Below are 7,500 nucleotides of genomic sequence, written 5' to 3'. Positions count from 1 at the left end.
AGTGGAGAGAGTGCCATTAAAAGAGGTACCCCTTGACCTACTATGCAGGCAGCCGGAGCCACTCAGCCTTGTGAAGACCTTTAGATTCCTTCTCCCTAATCAGTCCAACCTGCTGGAACGTGTTTCACATGACATGTATGGGTCTGCCATGCTGAAATGGTCATGAACGAATGGTCATGAACTGTGTGTTTGTGTGTGAATATTTATGTTATATGTACAGTACCTGTGTGCTTTTAGTGCATTGGTGCCCCAAATAAAGCAAAACTGTCCTCAGATCAGTGTAAGGCTCATCTTCTCTTTCTTGTTGATCACATCTCTCTCTCTCTCTTCCCTCTCTGTCTATCGTTTTATACTTTTTCTGTCTCTGTCATTCACACTTGTGGTACGTATGTACCCTCACACACTTGTTCGCTTACTCACCTCCTACTCACACACTCTGTCTCATTGGTACTTTAGGTCTTGTTTTTTTTTTATCTTTTCATGGCTTTTCCAGTCTCCCTCCTCTCCCTCCATCTCTTTTGTTACTCTTTCCTTTCTGAGCATTCCATTCCTTCACACACACACACACACACACACACACACACACACACACACACACACACACACACACACACACACACACACACACACACACACAGCATACACTGCATCCTTGTCTTTGTCAGGCCACAGTTGGCCGTAAAAAGGGATGGAGCATGAGAGGAGGGAATGAACGAGTATGAGAGAGAGAGAGAGAGAGAGAGAGGAGAGAGAGAGAGAGAGGGAGAGAGAGGGAGAGAGAGAGGGATAATTGGAGGGAGGGAGTTTCTCTGAAAAGCACGCTGGTGTGTAGGGTGCTATAGAACTCTCCCATTCTTCCTGTCTGAATGCAATGCTGAGATGAGGCCTGTGTGCTGTGATTTGGTCACTTACGATGAAGCACTTTCATCCATTACACTTTGCCCACTCAGTCTCCCCAGGCCTGAATGACTCCTCCCAAAGTTTGTCTGTGCGTGCCTACGTACTATATGTGTGTGTGTATGTCTATCTGTGGAACAATGGCGAATCTGCGTCTGCGCCTTAAGTTTGTAATGTTTTGCCTGGTGCGTGAACTCCAAAAGTTGAGTATTACAGTAGAAAAAAAACAGAGGCGCACAAGGGCTTGATACTAATACAATTTGTATTGAGAGCCGAGGTTTTTACAATGAGTCTAAGGACAAAAAACTAGGAAACAAACATTTCGGGCTTAGCCCATTATCAATGTCTCCATTATTTATTTTTTATTTTATCTGTGTGCATTTGTTTGTGTGCTTGTGTAAGCTGTTGCATCACAGTTATGTGTTTTTTTTGTGTTAGTGTTTATCCTGAGTGTCTGTCTATGTGTGTATTAGTGTGTGTGTGTTAGTGTTGTGTGTGTGTGTGTGTGTGTGTGTGTGTGTGTGTGCTTTGCGTCCACCTGAGGCCAGTGTGTGGAATGCAAGCCCCTGCTGGAGTCCTGCTCCCTATCACTGCTGGTTCAGCTGCTGCTCAGCTGACAGCACAGGCTACAGCAAACAGGAAAGAACAGGAAGTGAAGAGTTCCTACAGTGTGAACAGCCCCCACACACACACACACACACACACACACCATCACCTCCACAGCACCCCTCCCTCTGATGGCATACCGTCACTGAAAATAGAACACAGAGGTGGGAGAGAGGGAAATAGAGAGAGAGGCAGAATGAAGAGGTGGGAGAGAGAGAGAGAGAGAGAGAGAGGAGAGAGGAGGATAAAGATGTGGGAGAGAGAGAGAGAGAGAGAAAGAGAGAGAGAGAGAGAGAACTGAGTTTAGAGTGACAGGGAATAGAGAGTCTAGGGAAGAAAATGTGAAAATGTTTGGTTTCATACTTCTGCTCAGACAGGAAAGACTCAGGAGAGGACTGCAAGGAGAGAAAAAGAGAAAGAGAGACTTGGAAAAAAAAGAGAGATAAAGGAAGAAACAGAAAATGGGAGCAGGAGGGTTAGAAAGGCATGCACTATCAGAAGTGGGGATTATGGAGTGGGTGGAAAAAGGGAGTGTGTGTGTGTGGTGTGTGTGTGTGTGTGTGTGTGTGTGTGTGTGTGTGTGTGTGTGTGTGTGTGTGTGTGTGTGTGTGTGTGTGTGTGTGTGTGTGTGTGTGTGTCTGTGTGTGTGTGTGTGTGTGTGTGTGTGTGTGTGTGTGTGTGTGTGTGTGTGTGTGTGTGTGTGTGTGTACCTGTGCCTGTGTGTGTGTGTGTGTGTGTGTGTGTGTGTGTGTGTGTGTGTGTGTGTGTATGACAGTGAGATAGAGGGATAGAGAGAAGTGAGAGAGACTGGTAGATAGCAATAAGAGAAAAGATAGATAGGGGTCCTTTGGACAAAAGTTTGAAAGAGAGAGGGAGAGAGAGAGAGGAGGAGGGGAGAAGGCGGTGCTAAGTCAGACAGCAGGGAACAGAAAGCAAAGAGGGGGAGAGAGAGGGGGTGGAGAAGAAAAGAAAGGGGGCAGAGAGAGAGAGAGAGAGAGAGAGAGAGAGCCTCCATTCAGACTGTCTGCCTGTGGTGGGCTCCGGTAACAACCCACACTCGGAGGGTGGGAGGAGGACAAAGAGAGGAAAGTTTGACAAGGAGAGAGAGAGAGAGAGGGAGAGAGAGAGAGAGAGAGGAGGAGAGAGAAAGAATGGGAGAGGAGTGGCTGAAGGAGGAGCCAACTGAGAGAGAGAGACAGAGAGAGAGGGGGGGGTCCGCAGCAGCGTGAGCAGGGATTGTGCTGCTGTGAGATTTGTCTGTGGGACAGAGGACACGGAGGAGATCGAAAGAGAGAAAGAGAGAGAGAGAGAGCAGAGACAGAGAGAAAGAAAGCGACAGCAGAGAAGAAGACAGAGATGCTGGGATCCGACTGGGGTATGTGAACTATACTGTACTCTACTGGAATAGCACATGCTTGGAACAGAGGAGAAAGAGAGAGAAAGAGAAAGAGAAAGAGAGACAGAAAGAGAAAGATAGATAGAGGGGTAGTTGGAGGGAAAGAGAGAACAGAGGCGATGGAGACTGAGCCATTCTTCCAGAGGGCCTTGTGTAAAAGGCTGGTTTTTTTTAAGCGGCTTGGTGATGAATGGTTAACTGAGAACAGTTCCTGGGCTCTGCTCCGCTGTGTAAAAGTTGCTCGTAGGGAGAGCTCAGCTGAACTGAGAGCAGTGCCATGTGACCAACCTGCTGTGGAGATGGACAGGGCAGTGTGCACACACTGAATCAGCTCAAACTGTTGCTCTCGCTCCGTCTCTCTCTCTCTCTTACACTCTTACACTCTTTTAGTTACTTCATTGGTTCACACTCATGCTTCATGAATGTAGTGTGTGTATATGTGCATGTGCGTGTATGTGTTTATGTGTATGTGTGTGTGTGTGTGTGTGTGTGTCAGGCTTGTGCAAAATAGGCAAGGAGTCTATGTCTATGTGCATTTACTGTATGTGTGAAGGAAAGTGTGTGTTTGTGCGTTGTGAGTGCGCATGTGTGTTTTTGCAGGCAACGTGCATATGTGTGAATGTGATAGCACTTGAAGTTTGTTTCTAAGCACAGGGAGTGTAGGCTGGTGACACTAACTGGCTGTGTGCGGGTTCACTCACCCCCTCCGTCACCCCATCCCTCCCACTCAGACGCCACCACTGGGGGGGTCAGAGGTGACCCTATGTGCCCCCCAGGCAGTGGAGCTCAGCTGGGTCAGCTGGCAGGGGGTTTGATGGGCCGAGGTGAAGTTTGTTTAGGGTGATTGGGGAGAACCAGGGTGACGTTTAGCTGTGAGGTGCTGTGATCTTTAGATAAGAGGTCTTGTGTGTGTGTGTGTGTGTGTGTGTGTGTGTGTGTGTGTGTGTGTGTGTACTTGCTGTGGGTGTGGGTGTTGGAGGATAATCTTACTCGTTGGGGTATGTACACTCAGACACACACACACACACACACACACACACATACATTCACTCAAACATAGGGACTCAGAGTACTACACATGAATACACTTAAATAACACAACTTCTGAGAGTTTCTGTTGGGAATGCGAATGACAGTTATTAAAGAAAGACTGCACTGTAGCGAATCTTTTTAAACCCAACATATTTTTCTGTTTTGTTTTGCTTCAAGCCGTTCTGCTCTGTGCCGTTGGATACTTCAAACTTAAGTCTGGCTCTCAGATTTCACAGCCTGCTCTGACAATGACTGAAGTGGAATATATGACTATCACTGTCCTGCATGAGAGAAAAGAGAGAGAGAGAGAGAGAGAGAAAGAGAGAGAGAGACACAAACACTGCATGACATCACAAGGAGTCAGTGAAAAGCAGTGAAAGAGAGAGAGAGAGAGAGAGAGAGAGAGAGAGAGAGAGAGAGAGAGAGAGAGAGAGAGAGAGAAAGAGAGGGAGAGAGAGAGGGACATAAACACTGGATGACATCACAAGGAATCAGTGAAAAAGTGAAAAAGAGAGAGACAGAGAGAGAGAGAGAGACAGAGAGAGAGAGAGAGACAGAGAGAGAGCAGAAAAAGGGGAAATGCTGTTTGTGTCATAGAGCTGGAAGAGAGTGGACTGGGTAAATGAGGCTCAGATGTCTGTTGAGGCCCTTTTGAAAGCGCTCTGTGTGTTGAACTCCTGTTGGCTCACCCAGGCCTCGCCTTGAAAAAGTCTGCTGTTGTCTGCCCGCATGTCTGCTCCTCCTGCTGCCCAGTCTGCCAGCCAGCACACACAAAATGGCCTCCACAGCCACTTGTTGCATTAATTGTGTGTGTGTGTGTGTGTGTGTGTGTGTGTGTGTGTGTGTGTGTGTGTGTGACTGTGTGCCTGGGGGGTTACACGGCTTACTTCCTTTGAGTTTGGTTCACACCATCACACACATCTCTCACCTTTCTCCTCTTCTCTTCTCTTCTCTTCTCTTCTCTTCTCTTCTCTTCTCATCTCATCTCTTCTCTTCTCTTCTCTTCTCATCTCTTCTCTTCTCTTCTCTCTTTTCCTTTTCTCTTCTCTCCTCTTCTCATATATTCTCTTCTCGTCTTCCCCTGTGGTTTCCTCTCTATGCTCATCCTGCTGAAATACTCCTTGGTATTTACATTAGAAAGACTACTCCTGTGCATTTGTGTGTGTGTGTGTGTGTGTGTGTGTGTGTGTGTGTGTGTGTGTGTGTGTGTGTGTGTGTGTGTTTGCTCGCTAATTTGGGGTTCGTCTCCTCTGGTCGTGCTGAATCAGAAGTTTCCATCCCTCTTTGCCGATTCCCCCATCAGAGTGGGCTCGGCGACAGCGATGCACGCTATCCTGTCCGTCTGCCTGTCGGCCTTGCCAGCTCGCCAGCCCTGCCAGTCCACACGGCGAGAGCGCACGCGCGAGAGAGGGCCGCTTGTGGCTTGTTTGCAGGTTTCCGCAACCTCCTGTCCTCAAATTGCCTCCTAAGTGCTTTCACGTCTGCCTGTGGCGGCAGCGGGCCTCTCGGAGTAAGCACTCTGTGTGTGTGTGTGTGTGTGTGTGTGTGTGTGTGTGTGTGTGTGTGTGTGTGTGTGTGTGTGTGTGTGTGTGTGTTGTCGAGGCCCTGAGTTATGCCTGGCTGCTGGCGTGCTCTGACTGAGGCCTTGCCGGCTTACGTAACAGCTGGTGTGGAATGCATCCCACTGCCGCCATCACCGCTACCGCTGCTACCACTGCCGCTACCACTGCTACCGCTACCATAGATATTAGAAAGCTAGATACCGCATTGGGCTCCAAAACGCCATTTTGGTGGGGGCAACAATCACTGCCAATGGAGGAGCATGTGACTCTGACTGGACATTAGACAGGTGTCTCTGATTGCCGGCCAGTGTTGCCCATAGACAGTAAAGGTGTTGCCCCCAGCAATATGGCGGCCACGTTTACGATGCCACCTAATAGAACTCGACAGCAATGCGGTATCTAGCTTTCTAATATCTATGACCGCTACCGCTGCTACCGCTGCTACCGCTACCTCTGCTACTGCTGTGCTGTGGAGCTTTTCTGGACAACTTCTGCTGGGGTTTCATAAGCCAGAAAAAAAGAGCCTCTCAAAATAGCTTTCGGGGCTTGTGTTGATCAGTGAGAAGATACAGGTGAACACTGCAGAAAGAGGTGTAAAGTGGATCACTGGCTCTTTGGCTAAGAGAGCTTTTCGCTGTAGAAATCAACAAGCATTGCTAGTGGGATTGACGTTTTGCAGTCAAGTTCTGTTGTGAAAGAGCATAACTCTGTTCTGTTGTGTGTCAGATAATGATCAGTCAGTAATGGGCTGTTAAAGTTGTATCCTGGTGGAAGGGGGTTTGTACCCCACATGCATCGAGTCAGATTGAAACCACTAGGGTTGGGTTAAGGGGGTGTTGGATGAGTATTAACATATCTCTAATGATCCATATAATTAGTGGCTGAGTTGCTCAAGTGGTGAGGATTTACCAGTGGTAAGAAGTTGGCATGGCCATTAAGCATAATGACTGTTTATATTTTATTTGTATTGTAAATGAGTGCATGTTCACAGTCTCTTCTATGTATTTATGGAGACTAGTCAGCATTGTAGTTAGTGCACAGTGGGTGTAGTAGTGTAGTGGGCACATCCTCTGCTGGCTATACCATAATGTATTACTATACTATGGCATCTGATGAATCCACATCAAATATCGTCTCCCTCAACATTGTTTATTAACTTCTCCCTGTCATGTTTGATGTTAAGAAATATTCTTTTTAATCAGGGCATACCTCCCCTTTGATACATTGATTTTATAATTGTGTCACAATAGGCAAAATACCATTCTTAGCTCACACAGATCTCTACTGTTAGTTATTTTCCACTTGAGTTTATTTTTCTTCTCTTCACCAAGAGGGATGACTAAGTAATTCTCCCTGTAAAGCAGAATGGAAACTTCCTGAAAGAGAGAGGGGGTTGGGGGGCAGAAAGAGGGAGAGAGAGAGAAAGAGAAAGAGGGATGTGGAGAGAGAGAAAGAGAGGGAGAGTTTCACTGTTGAATCAGCCTAAAAGCAGGCTTTAGCTTGCCCTCTGTGTTCACCATAGCTGACCTGCATGAAACCTCAGTAGCATCAAGTGTGTCCTGTATTTCTCAAGCAGGTTTCTGTTTCCTCTGTCAACCTGTGTCCCTGTTACTCTCTCTCTCTCTCTCTCTCTCTCTCTCTCTCTCTCTCTCTCTCTCTCTCTCCGTCTCTGTCTCTCTGTGTGTGTGTGCCTGTGCCTGTCTCTATCTGTTTCTCTTTACCTGTCTCTCTCTCTGTCTGTGTCCCTGTATCTTAGCATGCCTGTTCCTGTATTTTTTCCCCCTGACTTTGGTTCCTGATCTATTGTGCCCAGCAGTTTGCTGTTGTCGTGTCTAACCATATCTCTCTCTCTCTCTCTCTCTCTCTCTCTCTCTCTCTCCCTCCTCTGTTCCTCAGTTTGCTGTCTGTCTATCCTATCTGTCTCTCTCTCTCTCTCTTACCCTCCTCTGTTCCTCAGTTTGCTGTCTGTCTATCCGTCTGTCTCTTTCTCTTACCCTCCTCTGTTCC

At 47.4% G+C, this 7,500-nt stretch overlaps 1 protein-coding gene across 2 annotated transcripts in view; it reads left to right on the top strand.

Annotated features, from left to right (window-relative positions):
* lzts2a (leucine zipper, putative tumor suppressor 2a) overlaps positions 1 to 7,500 on the top strand; it is a 65,204-nt gene that overhangs the window by 39,383 nt on the left and 18,321 nt on the right. Inside the window, exon 1 of one of the 2 annotated variants that reach the window (XM_048269535.1) lies at positions 2,729 to 2,878. The exons of the other annotated variant lie outside the window; for it this stretch is intronic. The gene's annotated coding sequence lies outside the window, so the exon portion shown is untranslated. Of the gene's footprint in view, positions 1 to 2,728; positions 2,879 to 7,500 lie in introns of those variants that run through there. 2 annotated transcript variants of the gene reach the window in all.

Source organism: Alosa alosa, chromosome 18 (assembly GCF_017589495.1).
Source record: "Alosa alosa isolate M-15738 ecotype Scorff River chromosome 18, AALO_Geno_1.1, whole genome shotgun sequence".
Lineage (NCBI taxonomy): Eukaryota > Metazoa > Chordata > Actinopteri > Clupeiformes > Clupeidae > Alosa > Alosa alosa.
The sequence above is the reverse complement of the archived record's forward strand: the minus strand, read 5'-3'. Positions and strand labels throughout refer to the sequence as shown.